At 40.2% G+C, this 19,394-nt stretch overlaps 1 protein-coding gene across 4 annotated transcripts in view; it reads left to right on the top strand.

The window, feature by feature from the left end:
- Window positions 1-19,394, top strand: part of NUP93 (nucleoporin 93) — a 126,295-nt gene that overhangs the window by 46,508 nt on the left and 60,393 nt on the right. Inside the window, exon 1 of one of the 4 annotated variants that reach the window (XM_048816335.2) lies at window positions 8,476-8,737. The exons of 2 other annotated variants lie outside the window; for them this stretch is intronic. The gene's annotated coding sequence lies outside the window, so the exon portion shown is untranslated. Of the gene's footprint in view, window positions 1-8,475; window positions 8,738-11,550; window positions 11,679-19,394 lie in introns of those variants that run through there. One more of the 4 variants, XM_048816336.2, reaches the window with a different exon arrangement.

The following is a 19,394-nucleotide window of genomic DNA, read 5'->3' as shown; positions in this document are numbered from 1 at the left end:
AGCAGGGGGTTGGACTAGATGACCTCCTGAGGTCCCTTCCAACCCTGAGATTCTATGATTCTATGTGCATGCAAGAGAAATGATACCACTAATTAAGCCGTTAGTTTTAAAACCTCTTCACCTTAAAATTTTATATCCTAACTGCCACAGATTCACAGGGTCTGGTCTGTGCCCCAGTCTGTAACCGGTCCCTTGGGAGTGACCCCTGTATTATGCTGGGTCCCAGGGATCCATACTGTTGCACAGGGCAGGCCCGTGGCCTCCACAACTCTGAAACTGGGTCTTTGGGCACCAGCTGGCCTCTAATCAAGTAACAATTTATTAGTCAACTGGCCTACAGAATCGGGAAGTCCTTATGGTAGCTTAGAGAAGCAAAGGTTAAGACACAGTCCATACTGGCTAGCGTCAGGGCTCCACTCAGCCATGCTGCTGTGAAAACCATTTTGGTCCTGTCTATCTGCCTCTCAGTTCCAGGTAAGAGCATTCCTGTGTCTCTCCAAGCCCCTCTTCTTATCCCCCCCATAGCTCATATGTTCAGCCTGCCAGAGTTTCTTGTTGTTAGGTGTCAGTTGTTCAGTTGTTGGGTTCCCATTTTCTTTGTGGATCCTCCATTGATATAGGTAGCCTCAGGACAGACCTTAAGGACCCATTCAGATCATCGCAGACAGTTAGGTGACACAAACACCTTGTGTCTCCTGCTTTACCTAGGAGCAGCACTTTAATCCTCCTTCACCCACTGCGTTGCAATGCCAGGGTGATAGGTATAGAGTCCTACGGCTAGTTCATAAAAAATACTACAATACAATTTCTACATTCATCACACACGCCACTTTTGGAAAGGATTCAAGGACAGGGAACGCCATCCATCAACTAAATGTAAAGATCTTTTTTTGTTGTTTCTTTCTACTCAAACCCAAGAGACAAATATTTTTACTTCCCCTCTGGAAGGTGACATCCTAGATACCCTATCCCTATGCAAAGGAGACCGTACTGGATTGGGCCTAGGAGAGGAAAGGAAGATCCCCTCCACGCTCTTGAGTATCTCTAAGGTAATTTGTAGTGGCAAGAATAGATCTTGTTTTTTTCATGTTGGTCTTCTGATTCTGGGACACTGTGTGCATAAAAACGGTGTTTGAAGGTGAAGCGGCAGGCTGTTGTCAGACCATGTTGCTAGCAATCTCATGATGTTGTCCCATCAGAAATTGCAACGTTGTGGTGTGTGAGGAGGAATCAGGTGTGTCTGCCAAAATCTGCAGGAATTCCCTGCGTCGTTGTTACAGGTATTTGGTACATATGGTTACGGTCTCTAACTCCCCCTGTGGAGAGGATGCGAGAACAAACGGTACACGATCGATGTTAGTTATGGTGGCTGAATGCACTACTGGAGGGCGCTCAGGGACTGCGGTAACAAGTGCGGCGTAAGAACCTATATAGAACAGAATTGACTTAAATTTAACCCACCCGCACACCAACGTGGATTTCAAGTGGCTTTCACATGTAAGATTCAGGTTGGCTCTACAAGGCAAGTGTGTGTGTTTTGAAGTGTCTGAACCCCATGAGTGTATTAAGCACCTTATTTCTAATGTCAGCATTTTAATCCTAGTACATGCGGATGGATCAAATGCACATTTCTTTAATGCTGGTGACAGTACATTATTATTTTTTATTTGAGTCCCCATCAGAAGAAATATTTTTTCCAAAAGGCTCGCAAACCTTGGTCCTCTCTACTATAAACTATACAATGGATTATCTCTCCCCACTTCAAAACTTAAAATTAAAAACTCCAAACAAATCTGGGAACCAATGAAACATGCTGAACTCCACCATTTAGTCACACTGCTTTTTATTGCAGCTCATCGCCTTCCATTTAGATTATAAGCTCTTCAAGTTGGAGATCTTGTCTTCATACCTGCCTGTAAAATGTGTAGCTCTGGTGAATCAAGCCCTATGTTCTTCGTTTTCAGTCTTCAGCTGGTTCTGATCATGCAGAAGAAGCTGGTAGAAGTATAACCTGTGTGTGTGTGTTGCCTTTTGGGCCCTGTGCAAAGAAAATTCAGGGACTGTGTGAGAGGTGACAGAAACGGGCATTAATAATTACATTCTGCCTAATCATAGTAGAAAGATCATGACTGCGGGTAGCTGATGCTTTGCTACTTCCACTGAAGTTAATAATTCATTGTTGGGCTGTGTCAAAGGATGCTCTTAAATCAGGTCCCTTAGTGAATTAAGGACATCAGTGAGCCATCACTAGGCGTTAAAGTTGAAAGATGGACTTGTTTTTTGACAGTCATTAATTTGATTTGGGTCTCTATAAGATACTTGGTTAACTGCATTGGTTCTATGCTCGTTTGAAGGTATGGCAATGAGGGGTGCTGGATTTTAACTTCTTGTGCAATTCTATTAACTGTTGTAGTGGCTAAAATAAAAATACTGACATTAGGGAAAGTGTGTGTGGCCACCCAGCTGTATTTGAACATTATAATTCTATCTCTGGGTTAGGAGGACTTTGCATACGATGATGCTGAGGTGACAATTTTATAAAAGAGCTCTTTGAGCATGGACTTCATTGGATTTCCAAAGTGAACCTCCCAGTGAGAGTGCAGTGCTAGGAGAGAGACTCCAATTTGGTCACGTCAACACGTGCAGCCCTCTGCAAGCAGGATTGATGTTCAGGGCATGTATGTAAAAAAGGGGATAGTGTTCTGAATTAAAAATAAAATGTTCCTTTGCCTAATTATAGACTCTCTCACCATGCACTAACACTGCATGCGGGAGGGATTTCCAGACAGCATTTAATGGTCCAAACACTGGACTTTCTTTTAAATGACCATAGGCATGTTTTAAACATGCCTAGAATTCTGCAGCAAACTAGCTGTTCGGCTTAGGGTTAATTGTTTTTTAAGGTGATTATTCTTTTCAATGCTGGGGGTGGAAAGTGGTTTGAATATGCATGGCACATTATAATGTTGATAATAATATCCTAGTAGGCATTTAACAATTGCTTTGGGTAAATGGACACTTGTTACTCTTTGTTTAAAGGATTACAACTGCATTGTCACTGGATGCTGAGAGCATGGGTAATATCCTTGGTTCTTTGTTAAAAAGGCTCTAATTAAAACCAGTTCCTGCTCTCGTCTCTTGTATAAATATGGACGTGCAGTAGTTCAGCGACACTTTGTCAAATTGCTGACCTGGGTGCAAGTTCTCTCTTCAGTCTGACAAACTGTACCGCTAATTGGCGTGTGGGGCATGGACGGCAGGAACAGCACAGCTAGTGTTAGTGCTAATCTTTATTACAAGTCTAGAAAGGGGAGGCTTCCCCCTCCTGTCCGCCACTTGGGGCTGTCACTATCTGTAAACTAAAAGGAGAATTCTTTCCCCATCTGCCTAATCATAAAAGCAGCACACACTGACTGCTGTTGGGAGGCGTGGGGGTCTCCTAATGCCATGGGCACTAGCCCCTTGACTCTTGTCTGGAACAGACTTCAGGAAAGAGTCTGTACCTAAATGCAGGACTCCTCTGTGCCGTGTTATCAGCTTGATTCTTGGCTTTGCTGTTTTTTGTAGGAGAGGTAGCACGGTGTAGGGGCTCAAGCGCTGGTCTGAGAACCAGTCAACTGAGCTCCAATCTTAGCTCTGGCACTGACTCTTTCTGTGGCCTTAGGCAAGCCACTTTCTGTCTGCATTAGTCCAAAAACTTTATCAAGCATTGCCAAGCCCTTGCTTCCTTCCAGTGAATGAGGTTCAATAGCAATACACATTTCGCCAAGTTCAAATTTAGTTCTGTGCCGTTCTCATGTGAACGCACTTGTAGGATGCAAAACAGGGTATCAGTGTGGAGTTGACATTCCTTTCTCCTAGGTGTCCTTTTATTCTAATCTGCTCAATGTGACTCCTGCACTCACAGGCCTCTTGTCATCCTCTTGGTGTGTGGGGATTGATAAGTGTTTCTCTGCAGATCTGCTAACGTCGGCAGTCCATGGGGTGGGTACTGCTGCCCTCTTTCTAAAGAGACCTAGAATGTCACTAATACTAGATAATCAGTCTCCACCAACCTGGTAGAGGGAGGGAGAGAGAGAATTCCTTAAGTCACTCACCAAAACCAGTGCGACTGTGAAGTTGGATTAACCGGGAAAAAGATTTTCAGGAAGGAAGCTACCTACCACTGTTTTAACTGACTGCCAACAATGCCCATGATTGTCACTGTCTAATACTCATTGATAATAGCAGACACTGTAGATATAGACGCTCAAACATGAGCTAATATAAGATCCAGGAGAGCTTTTCATGCTCATTTCCCCACAGAAGACTCTCTCAAGTGAATGAAATGAAGCACAGATTACTATGAAGCCCCAGTGATTGTATAGTAGGTTGCTTTAAGGGAGTTACTTGAATTTAAGGCGGGAAGTGGCAGTGGCTTTTGTTTTTCTGTTTGTATTGAAAGAAACTATCCCTTTGTCCACAGAGATGTAACTGTACATTTGAGAGGGAGGAAGTCTTTTGTGGGCTCTGATGAAGAGAACAGGCGCGCACGCACATACGAGAAAAGAAGATGGGAAGTGAAAGTAACTGTTCATATAATGTCCATAATTTAAAAGTCTGCTTGACCTGCATGGGATTTCCTGCCTCACAGGGTGAAGTCAGTTGAGTTCCTTAGACACACACTTCTTCCTTCACTCCATCTCTCTGATAGGCAGGTTAACATTTAGTTGTCCTATTGGAATATAGTTGTAGATGCCGATTGTCCAAATGACTGTGATGTGCACTTCACAAATTCTTAGAATAGATCATTAAAAATTGTTCATAACCCTTTCTGTACTATTTTTGCTTCTCTCTCTGTTTGGGACATGGTGCATTATACTAAGATGTGCATAACTCCCCTTGCCACTGACCCCACAACCCTTGACAGTACTTTCCTACCTGCCCCTACAGTAGCTGCTACTATGTCCAATAATGATCGAGAGGCATGCTAACTGAATGTTTCTACTAAAGCAGCGGTTCCCAAACATTAAAACCTGTCAGCCCCTTTCACTAAAAATGTCAAGTCTTACGAACCCCCTCTGAAAATTGAGTATTTCCAGGGATTTTCTCCTTTACCAGAGTACGAATTATAAAAGCTGTGATCGTGGAAATATAAAATTCGTTTTTATGACATGCTTATTGCACACTATTTATTATTTATCATTACAGTATTTTTATTACATTATGAAAATGGCAATACTCACCCAAGAGCTCACTTTTGTAGCTTGCATCACTTTGAATAAGCTTGTTATAAAACAAGGCTCCTATCTTTCATCAAGGAGTATCAGATGTGAAACAGCATGAAGGGATTTAGGAAGCCAACTCAAAGAGTTCCTCCTACACAAGCAGCAGTCCAGGCAAACAACGCACGTTACAACAAAACTTAAACTTGTTCTTCATCAGGGCTTTGGAGCAGAGCCTGGAGCTGAGGCATGGAGCAGCTCCGGAGCAGTGGAGCTGCAGGTTTTTGTCTGGAGCTGGAGTGGAGCTGGAGCACAGCTCCAAAGCCCTGTTCTTCATAATCATTTTAAAAACAATACTAGCTGCCAATTTAATTTTAAAAACAGCAAAATATATCCACTTCCCTTTCCATTTCTTATAAGGAGTCTTGAAGTTTAAATTTCCTCAGTGTGATAGATATGCTTGCTTTGATCTTCTTAGCTCTTGGAAGTCCAGGGGCTCCAGGCTGCTGGCTCCATGCTGCCCGGGGTACCTAGGGACAGCTCTGTCCGCCATTAGGGAATTTTTTCCCTGAGAACCCCCTGTAACATTTTGCGAACCCCAGTTTGGGAACCACTGTACTAAAGTAATCAAAAGTGAAGCGATCGCCAGGCTTCAGATTTTACCACTTTTTTAGGATGAATGGGTGCAGTTCGCATCCCTCAGAGCTATTGCTCTCAGATATCTGCAGACTTGGGAAAGCAACACTGAATTGAGTTACTCTGCATTACATTACAGTAATTCCTAGATTCCAAGGCCAGAAGGGTCCACTGTGACCATCAAGGCCAGAAGGGACCACTGTGACCTCCTGTACAGCACAGGCCAGAGAATTTCCCCCAAATAATTCCTATAGCAGATCTTTTAGAAAAACAGCCAGTCCTGATCTAAAAATTGTCAATGATGGAGAATCCACCATGATCCTTGGTAAACTGTTGCAGTGGTTAAGTACCCACACTATCAAAAATGTGCACCTTATTAGGTAGGCTTTCTTTGCAACCATAAGAGCTAGAAATGAAACATTTTTAAAATAAAAGCTTAAATGTAACTTATAACTCTGCAGCAATTTACATAGCCAAGAAGTAACAGAAAACCTTTGCAGCCAAGAACGTGACTCTTTTGTGCTAGACACTGCACAAATGCATAATAATAGGCAGCCCCTACTCCAAAGAGCTTACAATCTAAATAATACCCTTTCCTCCTTCATGCATGTGGCTATAAAGTGAAAGCAATCCGCGTGCCCAACACGTGGTACTATACCATCTAATTCTGAAGAGTAGGTTAGGCAGGTGGCAAGCCTTTCAAAAATGCTATATATCTGGGTTGGGAATGCAGTACTCTAGACTACATTTCTTTCCTACTCCGGAGAAAGGATGAGCTGCTGAAGTGTGCAGAACTATCAAGAGTCCCTCAGTTACTGAATCACTTGGAATAAAGAGGAGAAATAAATGAACTAGATTATATCTATAAAAATACTTTAAAAGTATCCTTCTCCTTTCCCTTCCTCTCTCTGTACTGTGAAGCCCCTTAGTTGGCCTTAGAGATGCCCAGTATTGCCTCTCAAATTGATAAGTCTGAGTCACAAAGCACATTCTGCAAATATAGCAGCTATTAAATGACACAGCCACCAAAACAGGTAGTACAGTGTTAATTCAGAGATCCAGCTTTCTTCGCTGCCTAGAAATAAACTGTACATCTCTGTGGTGCTGCTGTTTTTGCTAACACTCTGTTGCTCATTGAGAGTTGTTTTTAATGAATAAAACAATGGAAATAGTGAATTGATTTGATGTTGATGTCGGTGCTGCATATGAACTTGGCGTTAACGCGCATTAAAATGGTGCTTTGTTAGTTCTTCATACTTCAAAAAAACCAAGCTCAGATGCCCGAGACTCTTGGATTTTTTGAGAGACCATATTAAATTTGCATTTGGTTGGCAAAATTTCTGCATGGTGAAGTGTGATTAGAGCAGGGTTATGTTGAAAAGCTTTAAAATTCAAAGAGTTCTGTGCACCAACAAATTGTTAATGGTGGAGGGAGCTGAATTGTTATGGGTTGTGTGCGTTAAATATGCAGTTTGAGTGTGTGCATCCAGCCGTCTGATAACAGTACGCTCACAAACTGTAAAGCACTTCATCATGGTGGTGTGTTTTAGAGATCAACAAATGCATTCCTTAGTTCTTTGGTGCTTCTAATTTTTTTCTTTAAGATGGGGGTGGTTCGTTTCTCGATTTTTCTCTGGCTTTCTGCACTGTAATGATGGCACCATCACCTGACTGCTGGAATATACTGGCCTGACTTTAATCATCGGGTGACTGGCTCTTAACATGGTTTCATCTCTGCTGTTTTACATCCCTTCCTGTAATTGCATGATTGCTTGCAGCATTTACTTTCTTTTGGTGACAATGAAAGACGCATTGATATTTTACATAACCTTTTACTTTTCATTTGATGTTTAAGGTGTATGTGAAAGAGTAATACTTTAAAAAAATTTTCCTTCTTCTATAAGCAGCATATTTTATCCTTCAGATTCATCATAACAATATTATATATTGTTTAAATATTGTGGAAAAATGGTAGTTAAGCTAAACGTATGTTAATAAAGGGTCTGCATTTTCATGTCGCTGACAGTTTTGTTGGGCTGTATATGCCTGCAATGCAATAACCTCTACTCAAAGCTACAATTAAGTCCAAAGTGTAATTTAAACGGTATCTAAATCTTTAACCACCAAATAACCCAAACAGATAAAAACAATAAAGACTCAAGGCTCTTTTTAATAAAAAAAAATGACACCAGTTAATACACCGTTAAATTAAATGAACAAAATATGTTGTTTCAACATATTCTGCAAGTCTAAAATGGCAGAAGCTCTCTGTATAAAATCTAACTACCACTTTTTTCAGCCTCATGGTATGTGCAAATTCATGCTGCTCAGTTAAGGGAATAGCTTCACAACTGGTGTTACAATCTGTGGCCACAGCACTGCATCACAATGCAGCAAATGCATTTTCCTGGTCTAAACATGACAGCTGAAACGATTATTAACCATGCAAGATGTCGGAAGTCATCAAAAATTCACATCAGAGTAATTGCAGTGGCTTGGGGAAAAAAACACAGTAGAATCTTTCCCCTTGCCCGGATATTGTCCCTCCCCCTTCTTAAATCTTACATGGTACAGTCCATTAACAATAAAATATCCTTCTGTAACCTATAAACTGCTACTCTCATCAGTTACTGGTTTCAGACTGATGCTTTCCTTAGAATTTGAATAAAGCACCACTGGAATATTACATAGATGCTTTATGGGCAGTGGTGTACAGCAGTTGAGGCAGCTGCTTTCTCATTGTCTTGCTGGACTCTTCACTGTCTCAGCCATTTCAGGACTTGCAGGTTTTTTTTTTTTAAAGATGAAAAAACTTGAGCGTTAATACAGAAAGAGACCGCTGTATAAGCCCAAATTTTAGGCATTTGAAGTATTGCAGCCACAGCCAGTGTTAACAGGTTTGTAACTCCTCGGTTCTGTGATCCACAGGTAGGATTGTCTATATTTAAAATATATAGAAAAATTAAGATAAAAGCTTACTGTTAAATAGGCTGACAGTTGTTTTTTAAGGTTTCGTATCATAATTTTTCTTGTGGATATTCCCATAGTTTGTTTAAATTTTGTAGGTGAGGAATTGTGACCAGGTGGATCATTTCAGAGGAATAGCCTTCTAATCAAAGAGAAACCTTAAGATCTATACCTTTCTCGTCTTATAGTATCCTTTAGAACAGCTCTAGGGTGGGGCAGTGTGGTGTTGGCTTTTGGATCTTGATTGTCGCCTTTTAAAAGATTATCTTTGACATTGTAGCTTTTGTTTGAATTTAATGAGAAATATACTAGTTTAACTTTTTGCGTGTGTTTATTCCTGTTTTTCTCACCTACAATATGAAACATCTACCGAAGTATTTTAAAAAAGATAAGACACTGTTTATAATATGGCTTTCTAAGGTATCACTGTGGTAGAAAAAAAAATATATAAACACACACACACACACACACACACACACACACATATATCAGTTAGGGAAATTTTGCTAGGTCGCCTATGTTTCTACAAATGCACTAGTGATTTATTTAGAAGACACATTAAACCTTATTTTGGGGAAGGGTTTCAAATCTGGCACAGAAATTACAATAATTTAAAGAGGCTCTAATACAAAGTATTTCCCATTTTCAGTAGCCAAGTAATATACTTGGCAATATTGTCTTTTTGCTAGTTATTTAACTAAGCACATAAAGAAACTAACATAGATTCTCTCAATTTTAGATTCACCCATTCCCTTCAGGTAATAGGGTGTGTGAGAACAGGGCTAAACTTCCAAAATCATTGGAATATAAACCACTCAGGGAATAAAAATTTATGTGTGTGTGTGTGTGTGTGTGTCTCTCTCTCTCTCTCTCTCTCTCTCTCTCTCTCTCTATGTATATATATCTATCTATCTTAGGGGCCTGGATTAGTTGGGTGAGTATCAGCTGATTATTACTCTAAAATTCACAGACTCTCAAACTGCATGCTAATTAGCAACTCTGACTGTCTGCCTGTCTTTGGAATGGGAAATGAAAGTATAGCTTTTCCTTGCTTAGGCTGTATTCATCCTTTACGGTGAAAAGTGGATTAATCAAATGTGTCATGATGGGACCACAACTGTGCTTAAGAAGTAAAGGCAATAGAGAATTATTAGCCCACTTTGGAGATTCATCTCTGAGTATCAAGGTGTATAACATGACACGTCCTGCACCCTTTCTATTGTTAAGTGTGAAATGTGTGACCTGTTCTGCAAAGAGAAATGTTGAAGGACTGACATAGCTTGACCAAAAAGTTCTCTGTCTAAGCAAGATGACCTGTTTTAAGGAAGCCTCACCCCAGAAACAGTAGGGCAAGAAATTAACTCCTTAGATAAAAGACAATGAAATGTGTGGTTTGCATGTGTGAAAAGATGGAGGAAGCCATCACCACTGACCCTGTGTGGGAGATGGCTCAATTATCCTTGCAGTTGGTACAGTGTTGCAAATTATTTTCCTTTGTCTGAAGTGGGTGGGAGCCAGAGTTCAACTGAGCTTTGTAAATTAATGTATGGAAGATATTGAAGGCACCGTTTTTAACAATTAGCACTAGCTCTGCTATAATAGAACTCTATCTGAAATCTAGTGGCAGCAGCCGGAGTTGGCATATTGTTTGCATTAAAGTCCTAAAGCTCATGTGCCTTCTTAATGTAACACACAAATAATGCTTGTACATCAGGAGAGTTCCTTAGCAAGGGTGGAGTACAGTCAGGAGAAAAATGGAAGCCTTTTGTCTACAGTGTGTACTTACCAGACTAGTGTAATGGTCTAAGTATAAAAAGTTTAAACCACAGGCGTATACTATACATAGGTAAAGTAGATCTGAAAATAAATAACATTTGCATTAAAATATATCATTGACTGCAGTAGGAAATGATTAAAGATATGGCTTTTCTCACCACGTATTGTAATATATAACCATTCAAATAATAATTGTATAATTCTAACAGGCATATTCTTACTGACGTCTGTATTTTTTTATTGTAATGATCAGCAATTAATCATTCATAAGTAATTTTAAACGATTAGCTTATGGAATATATTGGCAATATGGTAGGAAAACATCATTTTTAAAGGCTACGAGATGTTTAAATTTAGCATTTAAAGATATCATAGTATATTTTAATTTTCTTCCTCAAAATAGCTTTGTCTCCACTAAGGAAAAAGGATTTCTGTATTTTCCAGGGGAAATGCTGCCATGATGGAATCACTTTGAGTGTTAACCAAGTATCTCTGATTTAAAATATTTTGGAATAATGGACAAACTGGTCCAGGTTTATTTTCTGACTTGTCTGGATGATTTTGCTAATCTTTCCTAAATGCTTATTTAAGAGTGCATAACTTTGGAACTGTTGATTGTTTCAAAACACAGTTTTGTATAAATTGTGCTAGAGAACGCTTGTAGTTCTTGAAACTGAAATCAATATAACCTCGCCTCTTTTCTTTGTAGCTTTATCCAGCTCATTGGTGAGCGAGCAAAATAAAGTGGATTTTACTTTTGTAAGGTTTTCTTTTGCATGTCGGGTTGTTTGATTAAGATTTCAAATGGCTGTAAAAATGTTGCAGTAAATATCATTGTGAAAGTGCTGCAATAACTAAACCTGTCTGTTCTCTGATTCTGTATTGGCATCCTGCTTTAACTTGGTTATCATATTTACAATGCTGGCAGTATTTCGAGGTCTCTCTGAACCAGGCGTTGTCCCTCTGTCAATGGGCGTTGCTGTGCACGAGCAATGGGCGTTTAAAATATGGCTAGATGGTGGAAGGCTCTCGCTTCTACCTTTTTTATTCAAGAAGAAAGGTTACTAGTACTCCCAAGGATTGTGCAGGAAACAGGTAAATGTGGATTGCTGTAACACGTTGAGAGCATGGTGTTTAGAATCCTTGTATATGATTTGGTTTGAGAATGGGAAGTGTGTCAAGCTCAAAGCGTTGAGCTAGCTAGATAAAGGGGCAAGAGGGGGAGAGAATACAAATTTTTCCATTCGATTTTACATAAAATGTTTAGTTTAATTTTAAGATGTAACTTTTTTTAATATTCCTAAAACTGTGGAAGAATATGTATGCAAATACCGATCAGTAACGTGATCAGTTTCTAAAAAGCTGCAGACACCCATGTATTGCACAGAAGCGGTAGGGTTTGTATGCTAGAATGAAACAGGCAGCTCATCACAGAAGAATACAGTCTCTATAGCAGAGGTAGTGAGTGGCAGGGGCTAAGAACGAAGGAAGGATTACATTAAATGTGGGAAATGGCGTGGAGGGGATTGGTTAAGTATTAATTACCGGACTGTTCGTCTAATACACTGTTTCTCTTGACAGTGTTCCAGGAGAGACATATAATAATCTAAGAGTGGTCTATCTTTTATTAATCAAATTGGCAGGTTAGCACTCGGATTCTAACTATATTTCGGAAGAAACTAGTTTTCCCTCTGCAGTTTCAGTGAGTTCTTGTGTCTGGCGACACGTTAATGATGATTCTGAGTAAGACCGTCACAGATATTGTTAATAGATCGAGTGCTTATCTCCTCTGTGCCTTGTTTCCTTTTCCTTGCACGCCCATTTTGTCTAAGGATTCTTAATGGAAACTGAAGGGAAATCTGCCTTCCTGCATGGTGGCTGCACACTCCCTCTGTTCCCCTACATTTATAAGTCTGTCCTTTGGTGCTGACAGATTTCCAGTGACTGATTTCTCAGTTCAAACAATCTCTCAAGGCTCCTGACCCAGCCCATCAGTGCGGAGAATTGAGGTGTGGTCCTCTGGGGTAACAGTGAGTTGAGCTTTCCTGCCCTTTAGATGTAAGAACACGGCCCTACCAGCCATTAAAAAGGAAAAAGTACATGTGCGCTTGTCACTAGATTATTTGAGCATAGTTTCATGCTCGGGGGGAGAGAGCACACAGCTTAGTTTTCTGGAAAATTATGTAGTAACTACGGTACTAAAATGGCAGCAGAAGAAGTAATAAAATGGCGTCATCAGTAAAATTAGTTTTGGTGACCTGATTCAGGGTGTTCCTCTGCTTAGTTTGAGGAAGAGATGCCTTCAGTGGCAAGTGTTATACTGCGGTACTAGTTATGACTGGCACTTTTTAAGACCAGGCAAGAACACTGAATCATTTTGATCTTCATTTAATTCCAGTATTCCATTTAAAGGAATGATGTTGGAAGAAGCTGGAATAGTAGCTTACCATAATACCTGATCTGAAATGATTTTTCTGTGTTAATTACATTGCTTCCTTATTGCTGTTTATAGAAGATGGCACTTTGGATCCCAAAGCCTTTAGAGCGAAATACATTATAATTTTGTTTATTTCAAGCAAAACTGCTGGTTCCTAAGAACAGCCCAAGTGCAGTGTTTTGTTTTTGATTCTAGTACTATGGTGCGTACACATTTTTTGTACATTTGCAATAATGTTTCATTGTTTCTGCCATTTTTTATCAGGATGCTAATGCGGGTGCATTTATAAGACAGGAGAGATACAATAGCTCCTATTGATGGTTCTGAACAAAACCCCAGAGCAGACTCATTCTCTACATTTAAAAATCTTGTTTAAAAACAGAATAAAAGACATTCATTAGTGGATTAGAAAATGGGAGAATTAGCTAGGATTGCAGTTTGATAAGATTAGTCACCACCTCAACTTCTGGTGTGTATGGTTCATTCACTTCTGTCTAGAGCGGATGTCATTGCTAATGGTAAAACACCTTGTGCCAAATTGGTTCAGCATAAGAGACTGATTCATACAAAGCAATCTATCAGGGTGGGTCTATCCCCCATTTCAAAGAATTGTATTGTGAGCAATGCTATAAATACAATGTTGCCCTTTAACCAAAATGTCAAATTATAATTGTTTGCTTTCACTAATACTAATGGGAGCTGTGGATGAGATGATGATGATGATGATTATTTTTGTTTTCGGGTATATTGTACCAGTGTTGTTAGCAAGCTGAGCTAGCACATTTGGGATGAACAGTGTAACAGTTGGCCATTCTATCTTAAACAATGTACAAGAGATCAGTCACCTGGGTTCTCTTGTTTAGGTTTTGACTTTTCTATCTGTAAAGGTGGCTGCCTTCTTTAGCTACCCTTTTCTCCCTTCTCAGATGTGGTGCGTCTATTCTTTGCCATGATATCGAAATAGATCAGGATTCTTAGTAACGTTACATCTTGTTTATTACTAATACAGTGAACAGAGTCTGTCAGGTGCTTTATAGAACAAATAAGACTTAGTTCCCAGTACCAAAGTGCTTATGGTTTAATTGTAGACATGACACAAAGTGAGAGTATGAGGATATCTAACAGTGGAGAGAGGAGGAATAGGAGAAGGGAGGATAACTCTTCTAATACGTGTGTGTATCATGTCAGTGATTATCGTAAAAGCTGATGCGCACGGGGATTCTGCAGCATTTCCTACAATCTACCATTTAAAGAGGCTCAGTCTCAGGCAATTTGCCCCAGATCTAGATTTTATAAAAATAACGTTATATAAAATCTAACACAGATAGAAGTGTTTGTGACCCCTGTTCTCTCTAAGCTGTGCGTGCGCACACAGATCCTAAACCCTGCGCACACAGCAAAACACTGCGCGCACAAAAATTTGCACAGAAGCACAACAGTTCGCACAGAAGAAATTTTTTGCACACACGGCCTGTCAAAAATTAGAGGGAACATTGTTTGTGACTTTTAAAAAAAAAATTCCTATAGAAACAGTTTTTTAACTACACATTCCCCTATGCTGTCTGCAGTTCAACCACAGCAATGTTGGGAAGGTGTCTTAGAACCCGAAAGCAAACTTGGCTGGTACACAAAAGTGAAAGTGGCTATTCTGATTTCATTGTCATGAAGTGGAAAAAAACCAGAAGAAATATTTTTAAAAAATAGTTTTAAAAAATTTCAGTTTTAGTGTGTTACAAATAATACAGGTAATGGTATGTTTTGTTAACAATATGATTTTTTTAACCTGATAGAGTCCCTTTTAAGATGAAAAATCTGTCCAATTTTATAATTAGGTTTGGGATTATTAAACCTCACAAACTCCTGTGATGTCGGTAAAATAATACTACAAAACAATGTGCATTGAAACATTTCTGTGGATTTCCATGTGCTATTAGGGATGAAGCAAATTGTAAATATCATTTCACGTAATAGAACAAAAGAGTACACCAAACAAAATGATATTGAATTAGAAGAAACCAAAATCAAGCTGAGACTCATTTTCCTATGCCAATAGTGACAATCTCCGCTCAGAAATAATCAGCGTGAGCAACACTGCAAAGCAGGAATATAGTTCTATTTGGTGACTCCAGTCTAAGTGACTGACGCTATGTACCAGCAGGGAATGGTAAATGCTGTTTATATTCACTGTATACGCCTTTCACTCTCCTCCATGGCTGTATACAGCAAATACAGTTTGGAGAACTAACATTTGTTGCATATGGCACAATGGAGATCTTTAATATCAGTAGAGAATATTAAGTTTGTCTCTGGGCTGAAAAGTCATCTAGTGGCGAAAGCACAGGGCTGGGAGTTAGGAGCTATGAATTCTACTCTTGCCTCTGCCATTACGCACTTATCTCCTTCACAAAGGTAATGTGAAGATTAATGATGGTCCGTCACTTTGAGATCCTTCTGGAGATGGAAGGTGGCAGAACAGTGTGAAATATAGTTAGTCTGTTAGCTAACAGACAATTGACATTACTCAACCTAGAGAGTTCAGTTGTCGTGTGCCTTGCAGCCATTGTAAACCTACTTGTGCTGCCCTCTTAGTCGCTCAACCCTGTCTGCTTTGTCTCTTTGACATGTGGACTTAAATTTCTTTTCCCATCCTGCTTCCTTTGAAAGTTACCAAGAATGAGAAGTATGATTGAATTGGTGCATCTCCCTGAAAATGTGGTGGTTGCCTGCTTCTTCTAAATCCAATGTACTGTAGTTCACCATTGTCATATCTGTGTGAAACAGTTAGTCTAAGTGTAATCCCTTTTCCCCTAGTCTTTCGTTTCTTTATAGTCTTTACGAGTGACTATTTGTTCAGTGACCTTGTCGCTAGCAGTGGACACGCCTGCATCTGTGTAACATGCCTAGAGCCGTCCTATGTGCAAAGTTGTGAGTTGTGGAGCTTTACTCTGACTCTCAGGATGGTGGAACTGGAGAGCGTTTTCAGGAATCCTGCCTTACTATATCAATCCCCATATGGTGATCTCCTATCCTATCTTATGCCCGCTGTAGACTGTGGGCCAAATTTTCAAAAAATAGTCCCTGGTTTTTCAGATACAACTGCAGGAACAGTGATAGGCTGCAGATGTCCGGTCTACGTGATTTGTGGGTGCACATGTTGCATGTGTTCAAAAAGGCAGTAGACGCATTCTGTGATTTGTACCTGTAATTGATAGAGGGCACAAAGTTAGTAATCATTATTAGCAGAATAGACCATAAAGGGAGCCTTTTCTTGTAACTCCTCCACTCCTATCAAGATGATGCCAATTTATATCTCTTATCCTTACCTTAGAGGCATTATGTCTGTCAGGGGAGAACATTTCACGTCTCCATTTGCCAGATCCAAATGGTTTCATCAAGAGCCAAAGATCATGCACCATCTGCCCCACTCCAGTGGCAAAGACATCAAGAGAATCTACAGACTTCAAGAGAAACTGTTCTTTCAGCAGTTTCGAGAGCTTTCCCTGCTGTAGCTAAAAGCGGTAATGACATTACTGCAACAGAACCCAGCATAGCTGCGTCTGAAAACTCTGTTTCTAGCACAGATCAGATTGTCTAAAATGGTTAAAACAGTACTAGCAAAGATGTCTCATTGCAGGCACTAATCTACAGCATGAAGCAATTTGCTTGTAAATATTTGCTGTAGGCTCACTGTGCAACACAGAGATTAAAGGCTGCATTTAAAATTGAGCACTACATCAGTGATACCCTGACAGAAGGGCAGAGAGGTCCTGCTCCACCTGATGCCACCTTTTAAAGCAAAAGTTGCAACCTGCGGCTTCTAAACAGCATGCAGCCTCCTTGAACAGCCTTCCTGGCAAATGGCAGTACCCCTTTTTTAGTTTTGCAATGTATGCTGCCCCCTGCTGAGTTTGAACACTTAGTTCTCTGCGTAACTACCCAGCAAGAAATTCTGCCGCTATATGAAAAATAGGTTACTGTGGGTATATGTCAGCTCTCTGTACAGTATTTTGTTGCTGTAGGAATAATTTCTGTGGTCCTCTTAGTCTGTAGTGAATTAACACACACTAAAATATATATTAAAGTAGCCTTGCAAAATTCAACTTGCTTGAAGCAGTGTTGCATAGTTTTGCTTTGCTTTAAAAAAAGGCAAGTAACGTATCTTTAGGACCATCCCTGTGACCAGCATGATTGAGTGGCGTTTGTGCCCGAGTTAGAATATGTTTGAAATACTAACCACTGCAAAACGTATGTTATTCTCTGACCTTCAATTTAAAATGAATTAAATATGACCCACCATCCCATGGCGCTCTTAGACGTGGTGGCGATGGGGAACTGGTTGCCAACCTCTAAGAATGCAGCCAAAAGAGCAATAAATCTCCCTTGAGAGCAAACTGTTTCAATTTATCAATGTAGCGTTCTGTTTAACGATTATTGACCCTTACATTTTACCCCTTAAACTTAAAAATGTTTACTCCCTCTGATACCTAGTAGCTGATTCCTGACTGTGGGGAAATATTAGGGTTACCATATTTGAACATTCAAAAAGAGGACACTCCACAGGGGGTGGGGGAGGGAGGGTATTTGCTTGTGCCCCTTGCCCACGGCCCCGCCCCAACTTCACCCCTTTCCTGCCCCCATTCCAACCCCTTCCCCAAATCCCTGCCACAGCCCCACCTCTTCCCCTGAACGCGCCGTGTTCCCCCTCCTCACCTCCCCCCGCGCTTGCTTCGCGGTGCAAGCGCTGGGAGCAAGGGGGGAAAAAGCGGGCACTCTCTTGAGTGATCAGCATTCACTCTCTTTCTTGAATGATCAACTCTTCTTTGGGGAAAAATAATAATGGCAAAATCCTGGACATTTTTAGATATTTAAAAATTCCTCCCGGATGGCGATTTAAGAACCAAAAAGCTGGACGTGTCCAGGAAAATATGGACGTATGGTAACCCTAGAAATATGAATATTTCCAGTGTGCTCTGTTGCCTTTTTTCAGCTCAATCAATAATGGAAATCTCTTCCCACTTCAGAAATTCCTGCAGGATTTCCTAGCATAAACATAATGACAGGGAACTAATGCTTATTTGCAGTTTGACAAGCTCAGCTGCCTTTCTCAAATTCTGCCAACTTTCCATTCTGCTAAGCCCTGAAGTGCTAACTTTATCCTTCACCTCTCATTGTCTAATTTAAGGGTAGAAGAGGTAGGCCTCATTACGGTTCTCCATTGAGAACATCTGTTCTGCCATTGAGCCACGGACATGTTCCCTCCACAAAGACCAACTCATTTGCAAGGTGTGTGTGTGTGTTGAACAATTTATACTCAAGACATTGTTATATACAGTGTGGTGAGCCCTGTTCTACCTTCCTTCTTCACTTATCCATGCATTCTAACTTATGACTTGACCATCCACTCCTTACTTGCACACAACTTCCACTGGACTTCTGGTGCCCACTTATTCTAATTTCAGACTTAACTGGGAGCTTGTTGTGAGTAAGAACGTCCAGATTGGGTCCTTGGCAGTGGAAACTACTTTTGCCCCATCATAATCCTACCATCTAAAATTCCCTAAGAGGAAAATCAGTTGTATAAAGCTTGCTGGGTCTTTCAGGCTCAGGCAGCAGATCCTAGGATAGCTGCCTTGATACTTTGGAAGAAACAGTATACCTCGTATGCATGCCAAAATCTGTACCTGTGTCCAAAATCTATTCACAAGCTGAAGCTTCCTACAGTAGAACCTCAGAGTTATGAACACCAGAGTTACAAACTGAAGGTCTACCACATACCTCATTTGGAACCAGAAGTATGCAATCTGGCAGCAGCAGAGACGAAAAAAATAAAAAGCAAATATTGTACAGTACTGTGTTAAATGTAAACCACTAAAAAAACAAAGAGAAAGCTTTAAAAAAAAAGTTTTGAAAAGATAAGGACACTGTTTCTGTCCTTGTTTCATTTAAATTAAGATGGTGAAAAGCAGCATTTTTCTTCTGCATATTAAAGTTTCAAAGTTGTATTAAGTCAATGTTCAGTTGTAAACTTTTAAAAGAAAAACCAAAATGTTTTGTTTAGTGTTACAAAGATTTCAGAGTTATGACCTGCATTCCCTTGCTGTTCCTAACTCTGAGTGTCTACCGTATTTGTTTTGCTGCTATATCAGCCACAATGCAAAAGACCTCAAAAGATCTGCAAGAACTCCCAAAAGGTGTGTGATCTTGGAAATGTGAGAGGAGCCGGAGCAAAGCCCGAGCACTGCATATGCTACTCTGGAAAGTCCTCATCTTCTGCAGAGGCACAGAATTACTTACAGGGGCATGGCCACACCATATCATATTATGCTGAACCCATCTGACATAAAACCAGCGAAGGCGTAACCAATAATGATAGA

This window comes from Caretta caretta, chromosome 12, assembly GCF_965140235.1.
Source record: "Caretta caretta isolate rCarCar2 chromosome 12, rCarCar1.hap1, whole genome shotgun sequence".
Taxonomy (NCBI): domain Eukaryota; kingdom Metazoa; phylum Chordata; order Testudines; family Cheloniidae; genus Caretta; species Caretta caretta.
Note: the sequence above shows the minus strand (reverse complement) of the source record. Positions and strands in the feature narration are given on the sequence as shown.